The following is a 24,954-nucleotide window of genomic DNA, read 5'->3' as shown; positions in this document are numbered from 1 at the left end:
TCTTATGACTTAATGCCTTCAATTTTTCTTTATGGTGTAAATATGGAAGTCAGAGGAGAAGACAACTTGCAGAAATTGGTTCTCTGCATTCCAGGGACTGAAGGCTTTGGCAGCAAGTGCCCTTACCAACCAAGCCATCTTGCTGTTCATTGAAGCCCTTTCTTGAATAATTGTGATCGATCTTATCCCCTGGACATCCTCTATGTCTGAGTACATTCCTGTCATAGCTCTGCTAATTCTTGTATTTTCATCCATGTGTCTCCCTCCTTTGGCTAGCTTTCTTAACATTTCCAGAAACTTCTTACAATGACTGAAGCGAAAGGTGGAGTTGGTTGGCTCACATAACGTACAATTCCTAGACTGCCAGCTTAGCTGTAGTTCAGTGCTAAAATGGTGCATGATCTAGGCTCTACCCCTGCTTACCCCACTTCAGCTTCCTGTTCTGGCTTCCTCTCAGCAGCTCTTCATTGTGTGGCACTAGCAGCCCCAGGCTTCCCTCCTGGCAGTTCAGCAGCTCCTTCAAAGGCCTGGCATGGAATCTGTGTTAAGCCTTCTTCTGATATAACAAAACACCAAGTCAGGCTAACTTTAAAAAGAACAACAACATCAAAAAACTATTTAGTGCACAGTTTTGGTGCAGTGTCTGGTGACCATCCCTTCTGGCTACCCCAGCTCACTGCAGGTGACACTGGCAGAAGCACAGTGGACAGGGAGCCACTGCTCCAGGGCTCATGCAGTGTGGGCTTCTTGAGAGCTATATCAGCTGTACCTGAGGGTAGCTCCCCAGGCCACAAGGGCTCTCAAAGGTTCTACATGGCCTCCCCATGCGGCCATACTTTCTTGGGTGACAAACCACATCTGTACTTTGGCAGAGACACAGTGACTTGTTCCTGAGGCTGGGTGGGGTCCAGGCAGACTGACCCTGGGGCTGTGCACACTGAAGAACCAAAGCTTTGTGCTGGTTGATTTTTAACTGTCAAGTTGACATACTTGACATTGCCCTGGGAAGTTAGTCTTAATGAGGAATTAATTATCTAGATCAAGTTGGCCTGTGGGCATGTCTGGGGGGATTGTCTCTTGTTAATTGAGGTGGAAGACCTACCCTGAATATAGGCAGCGTTCCTTCATGGACTGGTCCCTCAACTATAGGAGTGAAGAAAGCTAGCTGAGCATGAGCAAGCAGGCAGAGGAGGTGTGTTCTTTATTCTCTGCTCTTGACTGTGGATGTGATATGACCAGCCATCTCAGTTTCCTGCCTCAGTAACTTCCCTGCAGTAAACCCTTTCCTCCCCAAAGTTGCTTTTGGGTGGGGTTTTCAGCTCTATGTGGCTGAGGGCTCTGCTCTTCTGGGTTTTTCTTGTCCTAACTCCTCTCATAATATATGCCTAATGTACCCTGGAACTGAGTGATGATGTTTGGTTAAGATAATTTGGGTCCTTACTTGGACCTGGTCCCACCAATGGCTTTTGCAGTTGCTTCTTTCAGGGGCATAAATGAGTGCAGAGTGATTTGTGCCTTCCACACAGTCCTGTGCAGTAAACAGGAGCATGTGTAATCATCAGCGTTTACACATGCTGAATGCTGAATGTATCTGTCTTATTTATTTTTTGCCTCTGCTGGTTCATGGTTCATTAGAAGCATGTATTAGGTCACTGAGAGTGGAGAGAGGTGTTTGTACACATATGAAGTGTCCCTTTGCTCTTTACCCCCAATGTTGTTGAACTTAAACATTTGCCTGTAGCAATATCACTGTGTGTGTGTGTATGAGAGGGATAGTCTTGTGTATGAATGCATGCCACTACACATATGTAGAGGCCAGAGGACCATGTTTGGGGTTGGTCCTGGCCTTCCAGCTGGAGAAAGTGCTCTTTGTTGTTCATCCTGTGACTACCAGGGTAGCTTCCCAGGAGCTTCTGAGGATCCTCCTGTCTCTGCACCTGTCCTCCCACAGCAGTGACAGGGTTACAGGTGTTTGTGCAACTCCATCAACTTTATAGGGTTCTGGGCTCCAAGCTTCGGGCTTCATATCCGCACAGCAAGCTCTCTCACCTCTGCGTCCAGCTCCTCCTTCTAGTCCAAAGGCCTTGGTGCAGACGAAGTTCTAAACAGTCTTTTAAATAAGAAACACAGAGCCACATATAGGGGTAATAGCTGAAGAGATTGGAGAAATAGCAAATAGCCACGACTAGCCTTAGCTAACCACCATGAAGCAGCTTGTCCAGAGAGAGAGAGAGCTTCTTCTTGTCTAAACTGCACTTTTATTGTCTTCCTGTTCTGCCTTCTCATTGGCTCTTAGCCCAGCTACCTCACTTCCTTGTCACTGCCTGTCTGTACAGACCTTCAGGTCTCTATGGTTGGTACTGGGATTAAAGGCATATGTCACCACACTTGGCTGTGTCCTTGAACACACAGAGACTCTGTCTGCCTTGTGATCGGATTAAGGGCGTGTGCTACCACCACCTGACTTCTGGTTTATGGCTCGCTATGACCTCTGATCTCCAGGCAAACTTTATTTATTAACATACAACTAAAATATCACATTTCAGCACAAATAAAGTATCACCATACCTTTTTTGGGGGGCGGGCAGGGATCCAGATGTCTTACAGTTGTTTATTATCCACCTTGTTCCAAAGAACATTTGGTGCGTGTTGGGCATAGTGTTGGGAGCTGGGGTATGATGCCAGCCACAGCATTGTTGTAGACATGCTCCTTAGTGCTCTCACCTGTGAAATGGATGACAAACGGACTATTGCAGAAAGTTGTTTTGAATATTTGCTAACTCATGGCAGAGGTGTCAGTTCCCCTGGTTATTGCAGATAGTTCTGTAGCGTGATGTGGACTTGACCTGGTACATGACACTGTGCCCAGGGGATGGTGGCTCCTTGTGTCTGGAGTAGTGACTTACCTCTTCAGTTACATAGCTCTGGAAGTGCACATGAGCCAGGGTGGCAAGTGGGTCCTGGGGTCACCATCTTCCAGAATGTGGCAGCCAAGTCACAGAGTTTCAGTGGCTGAAGGAGGCACCCTGGCAGGTAGCAGAGCCTGGCAGGTAGCAGAGCCTGGCAGCCTACCTCAGAACCTCGGGGTTTGCCCAGCACACCGTCCAGGAGTCTTACAACCAGAACCTGTTGAAGCAGCAGGCTGGTAGTGTAGCGTTCCCCCCAGGAACCGTGCTGCACTGTGGATGTGTTCACTCTCAGGCAGAGTGCACTGTGTGTCATTCACATGGGAAGTGGGCTTGCCTGCTTCCCCCACCACCCCAGGTCCGTGGGGGCTAAAGCCTGGGACAGGACACAGCTGCTGCTGGCCCATTTCCTTCTGTGCTTCTTGGGGCTTCTCCCTTGTCCATGCTTCCATTTTCTGTTTCCTGTGGTCAGCCATGGAAAATTCTAGAAACAGCAATTACTCCCCCCCCTTTTCTTTTTACCTTTATTGATTCTTTGTGGATTTCACATCATGTAGAAACAGCAATTTTATTAAGAATTCAAAAATATTTTTTGCAAAAACTCTGCCTATTTATAAATGAACCTTTATCACAGCTGTATACTTGCAGAATAAAGTCAGGTTTACTTCCAGCCTTTGTTTCAGGTATTCATGAAAAGTTCTAGAACATAGATCCCTCCCACTCTCGTGGAGGGAGGTTACTAGAAAGTACAGTGAAATAGTTATATTTGTGGCTTTCTTGCTATTATTAATCATGTATTGCTATTATACTCACAAAATATATATTAGACAAAAAAACTTAGGAGAGATAAAGTTTGGGCCATGGGCATATGCTGTGCATGGTCCCACATGTGCATATGTGTGTAAATGTCTGTGTATGTATGTGTGCATGCCTGTGTGTGTGCATGCCTGTGTATGTGTACATGCCTGTACATGTGTGTGTACTGACCAGCAGACTCAGTATGAAACTTGGTCATGTCCCACAGATTTTGCACAGATTGACATCTGGAATTGTCTAGCTGGAATTGTTCCTTTAGTAGTCAGGCCTGTTAGGAGCATTCAAGTTGCGTTAAAGCAGTTTTATGGGTAATAGCTAAAAATGTGTTACACTCTATCTTTTTTTGCCCACTAAAGTGATGGCTCTAAATTTTTCTGTCCTGATGGTGTTTGGGGCTATGATCAGGAAGCTTGCTGAAGACCTGGAGCATGGTGGGGGAGTTTTGGAGGCATCTAAGGTCCTTTGGCAGGTACTCCGACCCCTCTTGCTAGGTTCACCTGCATTCCAGTTCCCAGCCTTTCTTAGGATGGACACTCTATCATTTTTCCAGCCTGTTCTCTACTGTCTGTGTTCCTACCTGTTATTTTTCTGGAGTGTCCTAGTTCATCCTCATGACCCCGACTGTTCTGTCACTCTGTCCTTGGTTTCTTCTGCTCTTCCTTCCTCTTGTCCTATCACCCCAGCTCTTCAAGCCTCACCGTGGTCAGCTCTGCTCCTGTGCCCAAGTGTGTGTTTATAAAAGTCTTTCTTGCTGGCCAGACTTCTGCAGAAGGAAAGAAGAGGGAGACGTCTCTTCTGCACCTGTAGACTCCGGGACCAGGCTTTGCCAAATGGGGTCATCTTTCACAACTGTGAGCATGGTGACAGAGTTGTCCCCGTTTGAGGGAAGAGAAACCCAAGGTTTGGAGAGATCAGCTCACTTGATCCAGAACATCTGGCCAGAGGTCAACATGGAAATCCTGCACTCACTGTCACTAGCTTATCTGTCACAGTGTTTTGATGGGTCCTGTGCTAGTGGACTGGTGGCCACAAAGAGAGGGGTGTCATGCCGCTTCCTCCCTCCCTCCTAGGCTTCCCCCTTGCCTTCCATTGTCCTGTCTTGGAACATGTTGCTTGGTAAAGCTTTCTTCCCACACAGGAGTTGAGGTTGCTGTGGGACTCCTGTCCACATCCCTTCCAAGCCTGCATCCTGGGGTGGGGAGCTGCTCACTGGCAGAGTCCCTGCGGTGCAGACTGGCTGATTGGGGTGGTTTAGGAAAGAATGCATTTCGCCCAGTCCTTTCTCTTGGCTTTTAGGAATGCAGTTGACAGTGATAAGCACGGCTGCCAGACCAGACACACACAGCTCTTGTGTATTTTCTTTGTCGTTTCATAAATGCCCTTCATTTGGTGTGCTGTTCCCCTTTGTAGCTAGTGGGTTTGTTTACAAAACACTGGGTGCTTTAATTTTTGGATAGCCTCACAGGGACGAAAAATGATGGTTCATCTCTTAGCTCTGAGGAGACTGGAGGATCACATACTTCAAAAGCTGACCCTCTGAAGCCATGCACTCTAGGGGTCTGGGCTTTTAAGACAAGTATTATGTTAAGTGCTGTTTAGAAGGCTCAGCCATCTGGAGATGTGTTAGATGGGATGTCTTAGAGCAGACACACAGATGAACTGTCACAGCCAGGGCAAAGGCAGCTGTTGTTTGCTGATGGAGAAATGTTGAGACAGCAAGCCTAGGATGGCTTTGGCAAGCTCTGCCTGTACACGTGGGGCCCACTTCAGTTCCTGTGTGACAGGCATAGAGCCATTTACCTCACAAGGAAGGATCATCTCAGCCCCAGTTTACAAAGCAGATGACAGGGTGATCCTGACTTTCTTCTACTCTTTGTTAGCACTTAGGATGGGTAAACTGAGTCCCAGATAGCCCGGGGATCTGCTTTGTTTGGCTCTTGCAGTTTTTAGTATTGAATTTATTGCCAGTGTCAGACAATCAGTGTATTTCCTACTAAGTTCATGGTTGATAGATTCTCCTGAAAACGTGGACGCTGGCTCCACCCTGTAGCAGTGGGTCCATGTTTACCTGGGACTGAATACTGGCAGCTCCATTTCCTTGAGCCCCTGCCTCCCACCTGGCCTGCTTCCTTTTCCTGCAGGCGTCCTGAGGACACACTGCCCCCTCCTTCATGTTCCCACCCTTTAGTTGTTTTACAACCAGGAGGTCTCAGATTTGATTTCCTAGAGAAGTGCGTGGACATGCCATCCACTCAGAAGGAAGCCTGCCGTGATGGGCAGTTTTTACTGTCAACTTGCCCTAGTCCAGAATCCCCCAGGGGAGGACCTCTGTTCTGACATTAATTGATGTGGGGAGACTTGTCTTCATTGTGGGTCCGACCTGGCTGTGTAAGCAGGGCTGGGCGTGGGCGGGTAGTGCTGAGCCCTAGCACGTATATATTCATTTGTTGTTCTCTGCTCTTGACTGTGGTGAATATGACTAGCTGCTTCAAGTTCCTGATAGCTTGACTTCAACACATTGAGGGACTGTTACCTGGAACTGTGAGCCAGATGTCCTCTGTTGAGTGCTTTAGTCACAGCAGTAGGGAACAAAACCAAGACAGCTCCATGGGTGGTGCTTAAGAGGGGCACAGTGGCTGCTGACTCACCCTGTTCCTGGAGGAGGCGACAGGCAGACACTCCGCACTGCCTTCTGAAATACGGGTGGGAAACCCCGTCTCTAGAGAAGAGGCTGGCCACCTTTTGCTGTCATCTTATGTCACTGGGTAACAGATCTTGGAAGGCTTTGGACCTGCAAAGGGGGTGGTTCTGGGTCCTACAATAGCCCAGACACACCTGGCTCACTGGTGAAGGTAAAGCCCACAGGACCACAGCCTGTTCAAGCCTGTCCTGCTCGCTACTGACAGGGTCAAGGCTAGAACCCAGGCATTGGCTGCCTGCCTCTGTCCTCCACCGTTCCCCGTGACAGACATTCATAATGACAGTTTGTAGGATCTCTGTGTGCAACAGTCGGCTAACACTGGGTATCTTCAAGAAACCATTATCTAACTGAAATGTGTGAGTGCCACTTAGAGCGGGAGAAAACCATAATATTTACATTCTGAATAAAATCAACTCAGGCCATCTCCACAGACCCAGAGGCAGTGCTTGCTCTCAGAGTAGCTAGCAGGAATTGAAGGAAGTTTTGGTGTGGAACTTAACGTGACACCAGCAAAGCCAAGGTAATGAAGCCAGAGCCTCTACCCGGCCTCCCACAGCAGTACCAGGCCTGGGATAGAGCTGAGTGCAGAGCGCTTCTGGCAGGAAGTGAAAAGGGAAAGAAAAACCTCTTGTAGCCAGTGACACAAAACCTACCAAGTGCCCCACATCCGTGAGGTTGTTCTGGCTGGTTGGGCCTGCTGGCTTTCACTGGGGCTTTGTGTTGTCCTAACTGCGGTTCCTGAAAATCCTGCCCCTCAGAGAGCAGCCATTGGAATGTTGTCTTTGTTCATTTGCGCCTCTTGGCATGTTCTCCAGAGATGGCGAGTATTGTTTGTTCTCCCGTCTTAGAGAGGAGAGCCAGGGGCACTTTCATGCCAGTCTCTGATGGCAGCGGCTGTGGGTTGCTTGAGGACTGGAGGCAGCCAGATTCAACTTGACCTTTGTGACCATCTTGGGCTCAGGTGGTGTTAGACCCTTGAACTTTCAAGTAACAGAGAACATACCAACTGTGTGTCACCTGTTCAGGGTCATCCACCTAGTAGGTGGTGGAGCTGAGATGCAAAATGAGGTTTGTCTTTCCTGAGAAGGTCATTCATGTCACACTCACACTGACCCCAAAGTTGTTGCATGGAGTTCTTATTTATTTATTTGTCTGTTCTTTCATTCATGCATGCATTCATGCATTCATGCATTCATGCATTCATTCATTCATTCATTCATTCATTCATTCATTCATTCATTCATTCAAGTCAGGGTTTCTCTATGTAGCCCTGGCTTTCCTGGAACTCACTCTGTAGACCAGGCTGGCCTTGAACTCAGAGATCAGCCTGCCTCTGCCTCCTGAGTGCTGGAATTAAAGGTGTACGCCACCACTGCCTAACCTGCATGGGGTCCTTTGAAAACAGTTTTTAACCATCAGCTATATCAAGGTACAGCACACTCTGTGTCTCTTGGATGTAAACTGATGTGGTGTTTGATGTAAATTGCACTATAAATTGGTAATTTGGGTCACACACTCTCAGGCTTGTGTAACAAGCAGTCTTCCTCTGTATTTATTTTAGAGATGGGGTCTCATGTAACCCAGCCTGGCTTTGAACTTCTAATCCTCCTGCCCTGAATCACAATGCCTGACTTAGCAGTCCTCTTGAGAACCAGGGTCTTATGAGAAATATTTTAGTCTCTTTCAAAGGCATGATTCCAATTGACCTGAGACCCAACTAGGTCCCACCTTTTAAAGGGATACATTTCCCAACATGGATGGGGACAAAACATGTCTGAAGCAAACAAAGGACTAATTTGATCCTCAGCCTTAAACCCAGAAGAGCCTTTCTAGAATGTCCTAAAGATGCAGCTTCAGGTAAGCCTTGATCTAGAAACTCAGAAATGGTCCTGGAGGCCCAGGTTCTTCCCTCCTCTGTTATGCTTGAGTATGCCCTCCCTCTTTCATGAAGTTTAGCAGCTGTAAAGCTCACAGCCCCTGCAGTGCTACCCAGAGGGAAGAGAGCCAGTTCTTCCATCTGGAATCCAGCCAGTGACCTACTTTTACATGTAGGTCTGACATGTTCATCCTGGAAGGATGCTGTGGCCTTGGATGGTAGATGTAGACTAGGATCTGGGCATGGAATCCCACAAAGCCTTCTGGCTGCTGACAGGAGAGTTCTTTTCTTGGGACAGCATGTGGGAACTTGCTGTCATTGGTGTTAGGCAGGTCTACCTGTTGTAGGATCCAGAGCAAGTTGAAGAGGCATTTAGAATTCTGGGGTGGGGATGTGGTTCCGTGGAAGGAGTGCTTGTGTAGCTCGCTCAAAGCCCTGGGTTATCCTCAGCACCACAAGCAGGTATGGTGGGGGATGTGTGCCTGTGGTCCCAGCATGCAGAAGGTGGAGGTGGCAGAAGTCCAAGGCCACCCTTGGTTACATAGTGAGTTTGAGGCTAGTCTTGGGAACAGGAGACCCTGTCTCACAAAAAATCCTTTCTCTTTAAATTTGTTTCCATTTCCCATGTTTTATCCCTGTCAGTACAAGGGCACTGGTAAGTGTGGCTCCCTCTGAGGACCTAGTCTATGGAATGACTGGGGAGGCAGAGGAAAGAATGTTGTCACCTCCGATCATACCTGTCTCTTCCGTCCCATCATACATGGGCACAGAGCACTGAACTTAAGTGTAAGGCCTGTTGTTCTGCTGTGGGTGGGACCTTGTGTGACTGGACTGACCATGTGCTCAGGAAGTCATCACTGGATGAGTAAGTCTGTCCATGGTTGCTTTCCATCCTAACATTTTTATATAGTTAAATCTATCTTCTAGTGTCTGAGTTCCCAGACCTTTTAAAGGTAAGAGTGGATTTTGTTGTAAGGGAAAAGAGTAAGTGCTGTGGGGGCCACTGCAGGGAGGTTTGTGGGAAAGTTAGAGGCTGTGTGTGTGTGGTGTATGCATATGTGTGATGTGTGATGTGTGTGTATATGTGTGTATGGTGTATGTATATGTGTGTATGGTGTGTGTGATGTGGTGTGTATGTGTGTGTGATGTTTGTGGTGTGTATGTGTGGTGTATGTATATGTGTGTGTATGGTATATATGTGTGTGTGTGTGATGTGTATGGTGTGTATGTGTCATGTATATGTGTGTATGGTATATGTAGTGTGTAATGTGGTGTGTGTGTGTGTGTGTGTGTGTGTGTGTGTATGTGTGTGTTGGTAAGGAGAAGATGAGAGGTAGACATATGACAGACCTTCCAGTAATTTCTCCATTGTAAACCCATGTCTTCCATATCAACTCATTGACTAGTGTCCGCTTTATACCTGTGTTTGGCCCATGAAGATTTCTTTGCCTGCAGCTATTCCTCCTAGGTCCCCACCTACCACTTTGAGATGGTCTTCCCTCCCTTTGTAGTTAAGAAGATGGACAGCTTATCTGGTTCAGTACACTCCCCAAAATGACAGCACCTGCCCTTCCAGCAAGGACCTTGGTTGAAAGTGAGTTGCATGTCCTTCTCACTCCCTACTCATCCTGAGCTCAGCACCAAGGTACAGAGTGGGGTGAGACCTTCTCCAGCCACACTCCATCGCTACCAACCCCTACCTGGATCTCCGTTCCTTTTTTGACATCTGAAACCAGAATGTTAAGCATTCCGTTTCCACGAGTGGCTTTAAAAGCATGTTTTGTTGTGGCTCTGTGGCTAAATTTGCAAAGCAGCATATGTATATATTCCTCTGTCAGTCCTGAGCCTTGTGCCTGTTCTGTCCCCAGAAGAGTTGCCTCAGGAGAGGGACATCTGCACAGCCACTGCTGACGTGTATCCCCAGACAGTTACCTCTGGCCTGGATTGGGTGGGGACGCTCCTGGTTTTGGAAGCAGGTAGATCTGGCTGTCAATCTGACTGGCTGTGTGGTTCTGCCCTGTCACATCACTTCCGCAGGCCTCAGCTTTCTTGCCTATGAAATGAGGAAGAGCTAGACCTTCCTGCTTAACCATGAGAGGATTAGGTGCGAGTCCTTGGTACAGCTAGTGTGGGTCAGCTGTTCTGTCCTTCAGGTACTCACCACATCCAACTCTGCTTAGCTTCTCAAGTCAGATATGACTAGCTGTGTCCCGAATGTGGTGGGCATGGGCTAGGGTATGGGTCAGTGGCGGAGTGCTTGCCTGGCTTGTGTGAAATCCTGGATTCTGTTCTCAGTACTAAAAACAAGACAAAAACTAGAGTTCTGTGCCTGTCAACAGTCAGCTCTTCTTACTGGCTGGCTTAGGACACCATCTCATTGGTATGTGACATTCCAGTGAAGAGCCTCCTGGGGAGATTGTCTCATGAATGTTTTCTGGCCATGGCTGACTTTGTGGTTATAATATTAAAGGGAGGTGGGAGGGGAAGACTTCTGGCTCCACCTACTGCCTCTGCCGATGCTTTTTTTTCATTTCACAAGTTAAATACTTAGTGCCTCTGCCAAGCACAGGTGTGTGTGTGTGCGTGTGCGTGTGCGTGTGCGTGTGCGTGTGCGTGTGCGTGTGCGTGTGCGTGTGCGTGTGTGTGCGTACCAGACCTGGCCCTGACTTTGTAGAAACAAATAAATTAGTCAACGTGAATTGGTTATGTATTTCTGTTTAAGACATCTATCTAAAAAATAGTGTTTTCAGACAGTGTGGCCATATTGTTGACTTGTGGCAGAACTGTCAGACCAGCATATGTGTGGATTGCTCTCACCAGGAGGAATCTAATGCCAGTCCTCTCTGGGCCTCAGTTCATTGGCACAGGATGACTCCAACACAGAGAACAAGTAAGAAGAAAAGAAGGAAATCCACCTTACAGTCCAGTCTAAGCGGAGGCATCCTGGTGCCTTTGCTGTTTCTCACTGGGCTAGAAGCAATGGGAAAAGGCCCAGCCCACATTCAGGAGGTGGGGGCTCCCCCACAGCAGGGAGAAGATGCTCTAGGTTCACACAACCTAGTTCTGGGAAAGTCTCCCTCTGTGAGGGTTTTCAGGGAGGTCCTCTGAAGGGGACGCTCAGGCTCAGGCCTGTGCGTGGAGAAGAAAACAAAAACATTTGGGCAGATGGAATGGAACATGAAGGTGCACAGGCAGAGAAAGGATGGGAGAAGAGTGTTATCTTCAGTCAGGAAGGTTGGCAGGGCTCAGCCTGCAGTAAGAGCCTGTGATAATGAGGTTCACCTCCTTGTGAGGCTTGTCCTATGGAGGACTGAATGCTGCCATTGGGAGTTTTGCTTTTGCTTCATTTCAGTTTTTCTGTGAGATAGAGTCTTGCCTTGTAGCGAGGGTGGCCTTGAACTTCTTGTCCTCCTCCTTAGCCTCTAGAGTATTGGGATTACAGGTGTGTGCCACTAGGCCTGGCTCGGAGCTTTACATTTGTGTTGAGCTGGAGCTAGTCTTGCATTGGCTTGGGCATTGGGAGTCATGGAAGTGGACTTGACATGGTGAGGAGCTGGATGCCTGGGGTTCACCCTGAGGTAAGAATTGCTGGCATCCTTTATCTCAGGGAGCACACAGGGTGAAGAGCAGATGAAGACAGTGCGAGATGGTGGTAGAAACCATTCTGCAGCAGACACATAGCCCATAGGAGTTGGAGGCAAGCTACTCTTGTCCGCTAGAAGGGGATGTGGAGAGCTGTGAAGGAGAGGGCTTTGAAAGTGAGAGGTAGTGCTCAGTGGAGTGCTGGGGACAGGTCCTGTCTGGTCAAGCAGGAAATCTTGACAAGACAGACAGCAGGCCCCTTGTCTGCATTATAGAGAAAAGAGGCAGAAAGTGCTCCAGGCACACCAGGGTCCAATCTGAGACCCTGAATGTTGATGGTGCATCGCTCTGAGCTCACAGAAGCTCAGAAAGTTGATGTCATATTTAAAACTGCTGGTTGCCTCTGCTGAAAAGCATTGGCTCAAGAGCTAACCCTGTGTGTGCACATGCTCAGGCAGCCCAGGGGCCAGTATGGCTGCCGCCACCGCTGCCACTGCTGCTGCTGCTGCTGCTGCTGCTGCTGCTGCTGCTGCTGCTGCTGCTGCTGCTGCGTCTTCACTGCCACTGTTGCATTTCTTCTCACCTGCCCTCCGCCCTGGAGGCTGCATTCTAGGTGCTGTCCCTAGAAATTCACATGCACAGCTGTGCAGTCTCTTCTCCATAACTCCCATCCCTCCCTGGCATGGACACCATCAACCTCATTTGTGAAGTGGAACTTGAGGTGCAGGAAATTCAGCCAACTGTCCTGGATCTTGAAATTGGGAGTGAGGAAGGTGGGTCACTTGTGTCCCTTCTTTTCCTACACACTTGCTTTTCTTTCCTTTTTAAAAAAACCTTAGGGTCAGAATGCCTCTCTGGTGTCTGGCTGCTGTGAGCCAATAGAAAAAGTATACAATGCTTTATGTTCTGTGTAATAGATTATCCTGAAAACAGACAGGGCTGAGTGGTGGTAGCCCAGTCAGTTTTCTCTGTTCTGATCTTTTCATGATGCCCATGGTGCCTGGCCTCTCCATCTGTTGTCAGTGAGTGAGTTCTGAGCACTGATGGCACCAGGTGCTGCTTGTGTGTGCCACAGACACAGTGTTGACCACATCCCAGCCCTGGCCTGTGCTGGGCCCTGCCTCATGAGAAGCAGACTTGTAGAAACAGCTAACGATGTATGATTAGGGCTGTTTTCTGGGAAGATGGGAGGAGAACACCTTCAGCCTTGCCACCAGCAGCTGCCTGAGCCGGGCTGGGCAGGGAGTTCGTGATCCAGATGGCTGGGAGGTGGGCGTCAGGCAGCACCAGGCACAGCTCCGTGGGAGTCTGGGCAGCGGGGCTGGCCAGCTGACTAGGGAAATGCATCTTCTGGCCTGCGGCCCAGCTGATCTTTCTCCTCTTGTGATTGAAAAAAGGGTGCTTCTACCGGGTGTAGATCATCCCTGGGTGTAGATCATCCATGGGTATAGATCATCCCTAGGTGTAGATCATCCCTGGGTGTAGATCATCCCTGGGTGTAGATCATCCCTGGGTGTAGATCATCCCTGGGTGTAGATCATCCCTGGGTGTAGATCATCCCTGGGTGTAGATCATCCCTGGGTGTAGATCATCCCTGGGTGTAGATCATCACTGGGTGTAGACCATCCCTGGGTGTAGATCATCACTGGGTGTAGATCATCCCTGGGTGTAGATCATCCCTGGGTGTAGATCATCCCTGGGTGTAGATCATCACTGGGTGTAGATCATCACTGGGTGTAGATCATCACTGGGTGTAGATCACCTACTGTGGAGGCAGCCCTGGAGTTCTGTGGATTGTCTATTTTTAGTATTTAAAAATGCTTCTAGGTCAAATCTGTTTTTGCTGTCCTGTTTACCACTCTAAAGGCAATAGAACCTGGGAGAATGGACCTGAAAATGAGGTGGAGTAAAGTCCCATGCACTAGTCAACTTTATTCAGAGCATAGACAGTTTATACTCTGAGGGTTGAGAAGAGTCACCTGAGTAAGTGTATAATCACAAGGACAAGCGCACATGGCCATGTTCCCATAGAAGCATGTGAACAAATAACAACAGCCGGCTGTAGTGAATAATCTGATGCAAACTCACTCTTACCTACTTATTGAGAGGGGCACAAAAGCGTAACCCAAGAGCAAGACTGTGCTTCTGAAGAAACTGGGGGCACAAGACTCTTGTTTTCTTGGAGTTTTCTCACAAGCACCCAAATCTGCTCGCACAGACTCATGTCTCAATATCTCCTCCTTTTTATTTTTTAATAGCAGGATATCCAGAGTGGTTTTGATATGAGATGCTGTAGATAAATCTAATTTTCATTTGATGCATGAGTATCCTATAAGCAAGCAAATTATATTAGAAAGCTTTGTATGTAATATTCTGCCACCAAGAACAGGGATCCAAACTATGTCCAGTACTACTGTTTACATTATTATATTGATCAGAAAAATTTAGAGAACAGCTTGAAAAGAAACTCATATGATTATTAATTTTGGTATCTTATAGAACATAAGCCCATATTTGGCTTTAAAAGGAATACAGATGTTATAATGTCCTATACAAATAGGAAGTGATTTAAATCCCAAGGAAAAATTTATTAGTCCCTTCTCCAGATGCATGAATGAGTCTTTACGGCCTAAGGTCCATTCATAAACACAGAGTCTCTAGTAGAATAACTTCTCCTCTGGTGTACAGGGCCTGAACTGGCAGACTTGAATCTGGTGAGATGGTCCATATCTCCTTTTGCCCTATACTTGGAGGTTTTCTATCTTTCTAGTGACTGTCTCCTCACCCTCCGTCATTATCCTTTATGGCCCTGTGCTGGAGGAGCCAGAAAGGAATACACCATGTTTCAGTGGGTCCATCTGCAATGACAGATGTATACCCTTTCCCACTTTCTTCTGGAGAAGTAAAAATAGGGCAGGTTAATTCATCAGCTGCTTATTTCCTTCTGCAGTAAGACCAGGGAGGTTAGACTGTGCACATATGAGTCTCTTGCTGGAAATAATCCTTCAACATAAGCACAATCTGAAATGATATTTGAGAGTTTATGATTTAACTGTAGAGGAATCAAAACAGTCAGTTCCACCTGTTGGGGCTGAGGAAAAAGAATATTAATAGACTGATGAATATCTGGACCATGAATCCCTCCTATGCCATTAGATGTGCCGTCAATAAAATAAGTATCTGCCTGTGGGATGGGAGAAGGTTGGGCAATTTTTGTGATCACAAATTCAGTTTGTATGAGAAACTTCCATAGCTTACCAGCTGGATAGTGATTTCCTATCCTCCTATAATAATCTGTCAGTGAAATTTAAAAGTCCATAGAGTTCTGTAACACTCTAAAACTGATTGTTAGTTAAGGGTAATTAATATAATACAGCAAGGATCAGATCCATATAATTGTTGACATCAGGTCCTCTCCTGAGTTACTAATTGAACAAGAAGAGTAAGGTAAGCAGTCAGTATTTTATGGCCCTTATGGTGTAAAAAGATCCATTTCAAAGATTTAATTCTCTTGTGCTGTGATACCTGTAGGAGACAATTTAGTGGCGGAAACTAAGCAACTTTAAAGGCAGCGAAGGATCCACATCATACACAAATGCTTCTTTTAGTCTGGCTTCAAAGAGCTGTAGTTCTTTTCTTGCCTCTCAAGATAATATGCAAGGGCTGTCCAATGTTACTTCTCCTTCTAGAATCTTAAATGGATTGGTTAGTGCATATAAACATTTTGATTTTGTTGAAATTGCACTGGAAATATCAAGCGCAGCTCATGAGGCCCAGAAGGAATTGCTAAAGGAATTCCATTTCCCTACCGTGCCCTGGTTTGTCTAGGTTGTAAAGTTAGTCTTTTCATAGCTCTCCCCAGTTCTCATCAAAAACTGGAGAGAATTCAAGATTAGATTGATTATCAAATTCCCCACCTTATGCTTCAGGGTCAATTTCATGCAATGGAGGATATGGATTTAAAGGAGTCTCTGGTAAGGGACCTGAGGGAACCATCATTGATTTTTGCCTGAACGGTCCATTTTAAGGTTTGATCATCCAGTTTATATTCATGCAAGGAATTAGCCATATCTTTCTCATAACTAATACCCTACTTTATCTTCCTTAAGCATTTTAGTAACAGTCTGAATTAATGACCAAGTGACCCAAAATGGAATGGGGATCTTTTCCTCTTGTTTATATGCCTTTTCAATATTATTTTGGACTTGGTCCTTACTTATTTATCTAAAGTTCCTTCTGGAAATCAGGATTATGCTTGTGCTCTTTCTTTAAAAATCTTGCACAAGCTCAACGTAAGTCAAAGCCTCCCTGGCTTCTGACCACTGTGCTCACTCACCTCTTCTGTGAGTGTCCCCAGTCTCTCATCTTATAGCCAACGTCAGGTCCCCGATTTGTGACAGTGCTTGTTTACCACTCTATTGGCAGTTGGACCTGGGAGAATGGAGCCTAAAAAGAGGTGGACTAAAGTCTCATTCAATAGCCAACTTTATATCAGACAGTTTATACTCTGAGGGTAAAGAAGAGTCACCCGAGTAAGTGTACAATCATAAGAACAAGCTGCACATGGCACAAACATGTTTTTCTATAGAGGCATAGAAGTAACCACAGCTGAAGTAAACTCATTCCTATTCACTACATCTGGGAGGAGCAGAAAAACATTCTAAGAACAGTTCTGTGTTTTGAAGAAACAGAGGTCACAAGACTCTTGTTCTTACAAGCACTCAGAAATCTTGGCTCACATGACTCCATTCTTGGACCGTGTTCTAACACTGTCCATATCCATTGAACACTTCATGTCCACACAGAGAAATAACAGCTGCTCTTGGGCACAGGACACAGTCTGCACATGGTCCCAGATTTAAATCCAGGCACTGCCTTTAAAGCCATGTTGGCTCTTTGTAAAACCACCCCATCTTGCCTTTCCAATGTGCAAACCATAGAGCTTGAGGAACTGTGAGAATGTCCTGTTGCTTGCATTAGAGCTGTAAAAGGGGAATTGAACTCCTGTTTCTGGAGGCTTAGTTCAATATGAACTCACTTAATGCTAATAAGAACTCTGTTGTGTAACTGCACATGGTACCATGAGTAGAAGTAGAAACCGAGGCACACAGTGGGCGCACAGCATGTGACTGTCAGATGGAGTCACCCAGCTCCCAGACAATCCTCTGAAGCATTGTCCCATGCCACTGCTCACACTCGAGTGTACAGGTGTTTGTGTTCACAAATTTCAACCTACACAAATAAACCTGCCACCCCCTCCCCACAGGGGTGAGGCCTTGTTCCCCTCAGTGGGCCCTTCTCAGGGTTATGAGAGCACTGTTTGGTATGGGGAAGGGAATCTCAAGGGAGAAAAGCAGTTTTGATGTTCATAAAAGTTAATGTTTTTCATTTACTGTCTCTCCTTTAAAACTTAGACCTAATTTATTGAGCTGTGGTTGAAATATTCAGGAGGTCTCTGTGTATTCCTTCCAAAGAAAGATGATTTAAAATGCATAGCAGCCTCTCCCGGTTTCTGGAAGGTGGTTGAATCTGACAAAGGGCCACATCATTTAAAGCTGGCTTCTTTTTATAAAGAGCTCAAGCTTCCAGCATCCTGCAAAATTAATGTGTAAGCAGCACTCAAGGGTGAAATATTTTCTGGAGAAGCCTTGGAACCCAGGAGCCAGTGGTGTTCCATGTGCATCTTACATAACATGCTGGCCTGGCAATTCACTCCCTGGAATAATAATCAGCTGTCCTTGGGTCTAGCTTCATCTTTCACCAAACTTTAAACCCGATTAGCAGGCTGGAGCCCATGCCTTACTGGATGAGAGTGTGTAGGAGGCATGCTGCAGAGTGGCCTGGGTTTAAACTTATGTCTGTAGGGCAGCCCTTGTTCTGCTCTCAAGCCTCAGTTTATTGTCACTTCCCCTGGACCCTTCTCATAATTCCATCCTAGGGGGGTACCTCTCTTCAATGCTTCCAGAGACCTCAAAGCTTATGCTGTGCCCTTGGCCACACTGCATGCCTGCACTCCAAGTCAGGTTCTGATCAACTGACACCAGGAACAACACTTAGCATACATTGGCTTAGTAGATGGTTGTTGAATGAAGACTCATGAATTCGTGACTGAGTAAGTGAATGAGGAGATAGTCCCAAAATGGAGCAGCATATTGCCTTGGGCATTACACTGCAAGGGGGTGGATATGAAGGTTCTGGGTCTGCCTCTGTAAACTTGTTCCCATATCTGCTGGTAGAGTTAAAAACTAGAATGTAGATGCCAAAGAGAGAACAACATGGATGCTTCCTAAAGCCCACACTGGATGCTCAAGTCCCTCTTCTGCTTAAAGCCTTTGGATAGGGCTGACAAATATGATGAAATGGCATCAGCAGTTTGCTTCAGAGTAACAGTAGTTGGGGTGGGCTCAGACTTGGTTGGAGGGGACTGGAGTTGAGCAGCTCCGACAACTGGGCATATAAAATAGTACACTATTCTATCCATATTTAAACTTCTCCATGATTCAAAGTTTAGAAGTCCTTTAATAGTGTCACAGTCATTTCCTTGGGCTGATGCTGAAGCAGTGAGGAGGCAAGTGGGAGGAGGGTAGATATATTCCAGTTAAGGGGAAGGTTGCTGCCAACCAGATGAGAAGGGGCTGCATCCCTCCTCTATCGTCTCTGCGTCTCCCTGCAGCCTTCCCCACTTAGCAAAGCTCTACTCAAATTGCAGTTTATTTCCCTCCAAGTTTTATCCACCTACCCATCTACCCATCCATCCATCCATCCAGCCAGCCAGCCAGCCAGCCAGCCAGCCACCCACCCATCCACCCACCCATCCATCCATCTACCTATCTGTCCGTCCGTCCATCCATCCATCCATCCATCCATCCATCCATCCATCCACTGCCCATCCATCCACCCACCCATCCACCCACCCATCCATCCATCTACCTATCTGTCCGTCCATCCATCAACCCATCCACCATCCATCCATCCATCCATCCATCCATCCATCCATCCATCCATCCATTCATCCATCCATCCATCTACCCATCCATCCATCTACCCATCCATCCATCCATCCATCCATCCATCCATCCATCCATCCATCCATCCATCCATCATCCATCTACCATCCATCATCCATTTATCCATCAACCCATCCACCATCCATCCATCCATCCATCCATCCATCCATCCATCCATCATCCATCCGTCCATCTGTCCACCCTCTCCTATGTGACCCCTCAGTAATAACAGTTGCTGATTTTGTAGCATTTACTGTATGTTGAACATGGCAGACTCAACAGAGGCTTTTGTGTGCATAAGAAATTCTTAGGTGGCAGTCCCTGGCACCTGGGTTCTAAGGCCTCAGGCATTATACTGGGTGCTAGTGCTGCTCCTGTTTTACAGGGCAGAGAACTGAGGTCTCTGACTGTGAAGGGATTGCTCCAATAGTGGACACCAAGACCCATGACCTTGTCACACACGGAGCCAGGTAGCCAGCCAGCCATCACACATGCCAGTAGACGGTGCACCTTTCTGTCTGTTCACAGCCCTAATATAGAGCACAGAGGTCGCCCAGCCACGTGGGCCTTACTTGTGATTACTTTTAATGACCCTAAGCCCTTGCAAAGTGTATTCTCATTGGAACAGTTATGGGAGGGCCATTGGAGGGGAAGGGAGCACCCTTTGTTAATTTAGAACAGTTTACCTGGCTCCACACAGTGGTAGTAATTAGAACCCATTGCAAGCAAAAAAACACTGTATTCAGCCAGTCCTGAGAAAATGGGTCAAAAATTACTTTAAAAGCCTTGTCTGGACTTTGCTTTTGAAAGCCCTGCCAGCTGTTCTAGGCTTTCTCACAAAGGACAACTATTGACTTCTGGGGATCCTGGGATGATTGGCAGTTCTGCTGGCCTCATCCCCTCCCCAGCACTGAAAGCCTTTTCCAGCCTGAGGAGCAAGTAGCTCAGGGGAGGGGAGAAGGCAAGGCTGCTATCAATTGCAAATGATCCCGGGCGGGTGTCTGTCTCAGCCAGGCCCCGCACCATGCTGTCCTTTGACTGGCTCATCCACTCAGCATCTGACAGGCCATTCATGGCATTTAGCTCATTCTAAAGATTAAAGTCTAAAGACCCCACAAATACATACAGAGCATCCTTCAGGCTCTGTTTAAGTACCATGCATCATCTAGGGACTTGGGGTCAGAGGGTGCTTTGGTGCTTGTCCAGGTTGAAATATGGTCTGGCAGTGGGTAGAGGAGAGGGACAGATTTGAGAGAGATTGAGGACATTGGTTCTACAGAACCAGGGTACTTCTGGGTAACACTGCTGGATGTCTGCTCCCCCCACCCCAGCTGTAGCTTTCTGGAACATTAACTGGTTAACCCTTTTCAGGCCTTCTGAAGTTTGTGTTGTTATTTCCCCCCGTTTTACAGATGAGAAACTGAACCCCAATGAGGCGAAAGTGAGCTGCCCAAGGTCACAGCTAGGGAGGGGCAGGTGGCTGGAGGTTGGAGCTGTGGAATTGGAATCTACCATACCGTGAGCAGTCCCAGCAGTCTGGGAGGATGGGCCTGTGTCTACTGCAGACCATGCGACTGCATGGGACCTCTTGCATTCTCTTGAGGCAATGGCCCTGAGCTCAGCACAGGGCTGTAGCTCCTGGCTGTTTTTGCTGTCTTTCTCTTGATCTTTTTCTTTTTTCTTTTCTTTTCTTTCTAGAAACCATGAGGAAAATATCAGCACTAGCTGCTGTTTTAATATTGTTTCTGGATCCTTGGACTTTTCTTATCTACAAGAACTGGTGTCCACTTGGCTGACCAGAGGCTGCTTGTTACCTTTTTATGAGGCTGGCTTATGGATTCCCTGGATGGCTGTGTAAACAGAATTTTTTCTCTGTCTCTCCCTTTGCAGCCATTTCCACATAATCACTCAGAGGCTTGTATTAATTATAAATGTTTGGCTGATGGCTCAGGTTTATTATTAGCTAGCTCTTACCTTTAAATTAACCCATTTCTATCAATCTGTGTATTACCGTGTGGCCTGTGGCTTACCTGTGGTGTTCTGGCATCTTGCTCCTTGGGCAGCTGCTGGTGTCTCCCTCGATTCCACCTTTCTTTTCTCTATCTCTGCTTGGATTTCCCACCTGGTTCTATCCTGCCTTATCATAGGCCAAAGCAGCTTTATTTATCAACCAATGAGAGCAACACATATTCACAGTGTACAGAAAGACATTCCCACAGCATGGCTGCATTATGAAGTGTGAGGGTCAACACTGGGGACCTGGTGGCAGCAGTTCAGACAGGGTAGTGACAGTTATTGACACCTGTGTCTTAGAGGCCTCTGTCAGGTAAACTGTATAGCTCGTGCTAGGTCTCCCCCCGCCGCCCCCCCCCATTTTAATTGGGACTTCAGGGAACATAAATCTGCATTTCTCAGAATGGAACCTACCAGATAACTATGATCATCTGGGTCATGGGCTACTAGTTTTTACCATGCAGGAAAAAAAACTGCCTTCCTTACCACAAAAGGGGTTAGCTTCCTACTACACTTCAAATATTTGTGCACAGATTACTGTTAAGGCTGCTGAGATGTGGGTTCAAGTCCCTGCTCTGCCTCACCTGACTCTGACACAGGTGTATCATCACGCAGAGGCTTATCTATAAGGAATGGTTGCCCACCCTGTAGGAAGGGGCGCTGGATTCCTCTAAGAGTCTGGGAGTATGGATATTCTAGGGCAGCTGGCACTGTCTGGGTTTTTAATAAGGCAGGTGCCATGCACTCTTCATGAAGAACTCAAAAGTTCTCCCACAGTTACTGCAGACAGACCTAGAAGGCAGCACATGATCATAGACAGATCCCGGATCTGAGCACGTGTTCTTGGTTGTCACTAGAGGAGTTTCGGTTGCTACTGAAATCTGGGACTTGTCCTGTTCTTACCTGTAAGGAGGGTGAGGCCTGACTGACTCGAATGTGGTGAGACAGCATGCATTCTAATAAGAAAGGAAATGCCAGAGGCTCTTTTGATGTTTACAATCCTTTGTGATTTTTCAGGCAGTTATGGTAACTCTGGGATCCTTACAGGTTTAAAAGCTCCCTCATAGCCCCATTGCATTTGATGATCCTTGTCCTCAATGCTCCAGCTCGAAGGAAACACTCAGCCTCCTTAAGCTCTGAAAGTGTCATCTTCTAGGAAGCTCAAAATTCATGTGTGTTTTGTTTTCTCCTGCCGTCCAGCATGTACCATCACGCCAGCAGGTGGTTAGCAATATGGCAGCCTTGCTTTGAGGAACAGTCGCCTCCAGAGTGCTGTTCCCGTTCCTTCTGTGGTATTCCCCTTTGACTCCTCCAGGCCGCCTTTGACCTCCTCCATGCCTCTTGACCTGTCATGCAACAGGGTCTCACTTACTGGGCTTTTACCCTGCCTCAAACCTGCTGTCATTCTGTGAACTGGCATGGCCTCACTTCTGCACTGTGGCCCCATTAGGTGAGAGTCTGCCTCTCCATTTTGTGATGATTGGCTTCAAGTGCATAGGCCTCTCTCTCTGTCACCTCTGTAGGAAAGGTGACTTCCTACAGCTCAGCATGGCTGTGGAGCAGAGAAGGCTGTCAGACCCAGTGATGTTACCACAGACCAAGAGTGAGAGGTGGAGTGAGGGAAAGTGTGTGGGGCTGGACATTGGGGTATCAAACGGCAGGTGAGAATATGTGATGTGACTATGTGAAGGACACCATGTTGGCTTGAGGGGAGTAGGTTGGAGGGCATCTGTTCTCTTAACACTAGTCTTCTGGTTCCATTAGGCTGTGGGAAATAAGGTGCCATCCCCCAGCCACAGTTCCAGGAGATGGTGACTTCATGGTCTGCTTCTAGTGTTGTACAGTGGGATCTGATACGACTTGCATTCCTCTTATGAGGTTCTCTAAGTTCTGACGTTGTTTCTAGTTGTATTTGGAGTTGGAAATAGTTATTTGAGAAGCAGTAAGCTCACATGGCCTCTGTAGGATGTGAGCTGTTTATCTGCGTGGTTGAGTGTAGGAATATGCTTTCTAAAAACTCCAAGTGAAATCAGTCTGGTAACAGTGAACACTGTAGCTTCATGATGAAATGATTCCAGTCAAGTTTTGTCTCCTTGGTTCTATCAGTAAGCTTTGTCAGATACGGTCAGTTACAGTTGTGGCTGCAAAAGGGAGCCAGGGTTTTGACAGCTCACAGTGAACACCCTGGAGCCCTGGGTGGTTTGATGTTGTAAGCATTTATGGAAAATTGTTCGGCACTCTGACTCCTACAGCAAAACCCACCAAACCCCACAAAACTCTGCTCCACACTAGGATGTGACAGTGGCACCTGTTCAAGCCTGCATGGGGGCACATTAGCGGGTCCATCAGCAGTGAGGCAGCAGCTGTGGACTTCCTGCTTGTCCTGAGGAAGTTCTGGAAGGTCACATGACTTCCATGTGGAGGGTCTCCAGGCGTTATTGGTGATATTGTATGTGTTCGTTGAATGTGAGATCAGCTTAAGCTTTTGTGAAGAATAAGTTAAGTGGGGAAAAATTCATCTTTGGTTTCTGCAAGAAAGAGATGCACAAGACTCAGTGACTTGCCCAGCCCAGCTCCATTGACTGCTTTGTTCTTAAGGCACCATGGTGCCATTTGCAACTTAGTGTTTCATGTCCTTGGTGAGGTTGGCACGTTGGGGACATAGGACACCATAAAAAAGGGATCCACGGAGCAAGCATATGGAAGCATCAGGTGAACAGAATGTGTTCTGTGTGCAGAATTGTCAGAATCAACAGCTATACATACATGCATACATACGTACTGAAAATTAACCCCATCATGGATCACTCAGGAGGAAAAAAGATGAAGCCTGGGAAGGCTCACTGACTGCATGGTCATGTGTCTCTTGGTATTTGAACTCCTTAAAGGGCCTAGTTAAAGAATGCCTTCCTTTCTCTCTGATGAATGGAAGAATGCTCATTACTAAGAAGCTTACATAAGGAAAACAGAAAGAATGGGAAGAAACTCTCCTTGGATTTCAGTATGCTGGTGTGTTTCCTTCTGTATATTTTGACTTTGTAATAAAAAACGGGGCTGTCTTTTGCTTCTTGAGGTGAGACTCAGGTCAGTGTCTTCCCATCCTGCACAGAAGCTTCTGCCTGTGTCCCTCCCTCTTCTGGCACTCTGGCAGTATCTTTTATATATCATGTTAAATACTCGTGACAAATAGCCTGGTGTTTTATATGTATCCCAGCATGTAGTAAATACTGTGTGAGTCCAGAGTGTGGGAGGATTCTGTTAGGAGGCAGTGGCCACGCTGAGTGAGCCTGCCTGTACAGGGGTCTTCCTGCAGCGTTCAGGGACAGCATTTTGACCAGCTGTATGTGGGGCTGGTGTAGTTGCAGGATCCTGGCATCCATCCAGGGCTCTGATCTGCCCTCTACCATCTTCTCAGCCTAGAGCAGGCCCATGAGGCTCCTGACTGCTGAGTTCTCTTTCTGGAAGGTGGGATCAATACACATGCCTCCCAGAGCTTTCATCAGGAAACTCACAGAGAGCGTGGGAAAGATTTATTCTGATATGAAGTCACTGATGACTGAGACAGTGGTGCTGCTGAGGTGCGTGTCACCATGGTCAGGAGAGAGCTTGTTTCTCTTTTCTCACTTGAAACCAAGGCCTCACTGAGTAGAATGGCATTTATTCCCATTTTACCACTAGCTGGGGCATCATCATAATTATTAATTTATTTTTGCACTGCTAAGTATTGAACCTAGGGTCTCGTGGATGATAGGCAGTCCCTCTAACACTGAGCTCCAGCTCCAGCTCCAGCCCCAGCAGGAACTTTCTTAACAATAGTAATTCAGACTACAAAATAAACCAGCCCTTGGTAGAAAAGTGTGGGGCGTTTACCCACCACCCCCACAGTTCCCCAGAGTTTTCTTGAGTGCAATCAGCAGGAAATATTAGATAGAAGGATTTATTGCGGAGAATATTGCGGAGATAAACAGGTAGAAAATAAAGGATAGCCTTGAGAGGGCCTGGAACCTATTCCAATGGGCCCCGACTGTCTCTGGCCCAGGGTTTTTATAGAGA

The 24,954-nt window shown here is 47.0% G+C and overlaps 1 protein-coding gene across 4 annotated transcripts in view; it reads left to right on the top strand.

Moving 5' to 3' along the window:
• The window catches only part of Snx29 (sorting nexin 29), a 474,149-nt gene that overhangs the window by 312,424 nt on the left and 136,771 nt on the right, over positions 1-24,954 (top strand). The gene's annotated exons all lie outside the window — the stretch shown is intronic.

The sequence above is a fragment of the Peromyscus maniculatus genome, chromosome 8 (genome assembly GCF_049852395.1).
Source record: "Peromyscus maniculatus bairdii isolate BWxNUB_F1_BW_parent chromosome 8, HU_Pman_BW_mat_3.1, whole genome shotgun sequence".
NCBI classification, from domain to species: Eukaryota; Metazoa; Chordata; class Mammalia; order Rodentia; family Cricetidae; genus Peromyscus; species Peromyscus maniculatus.
This window is presented reverse-complemented; position numbering and strand designations above follow the sequence as displayed.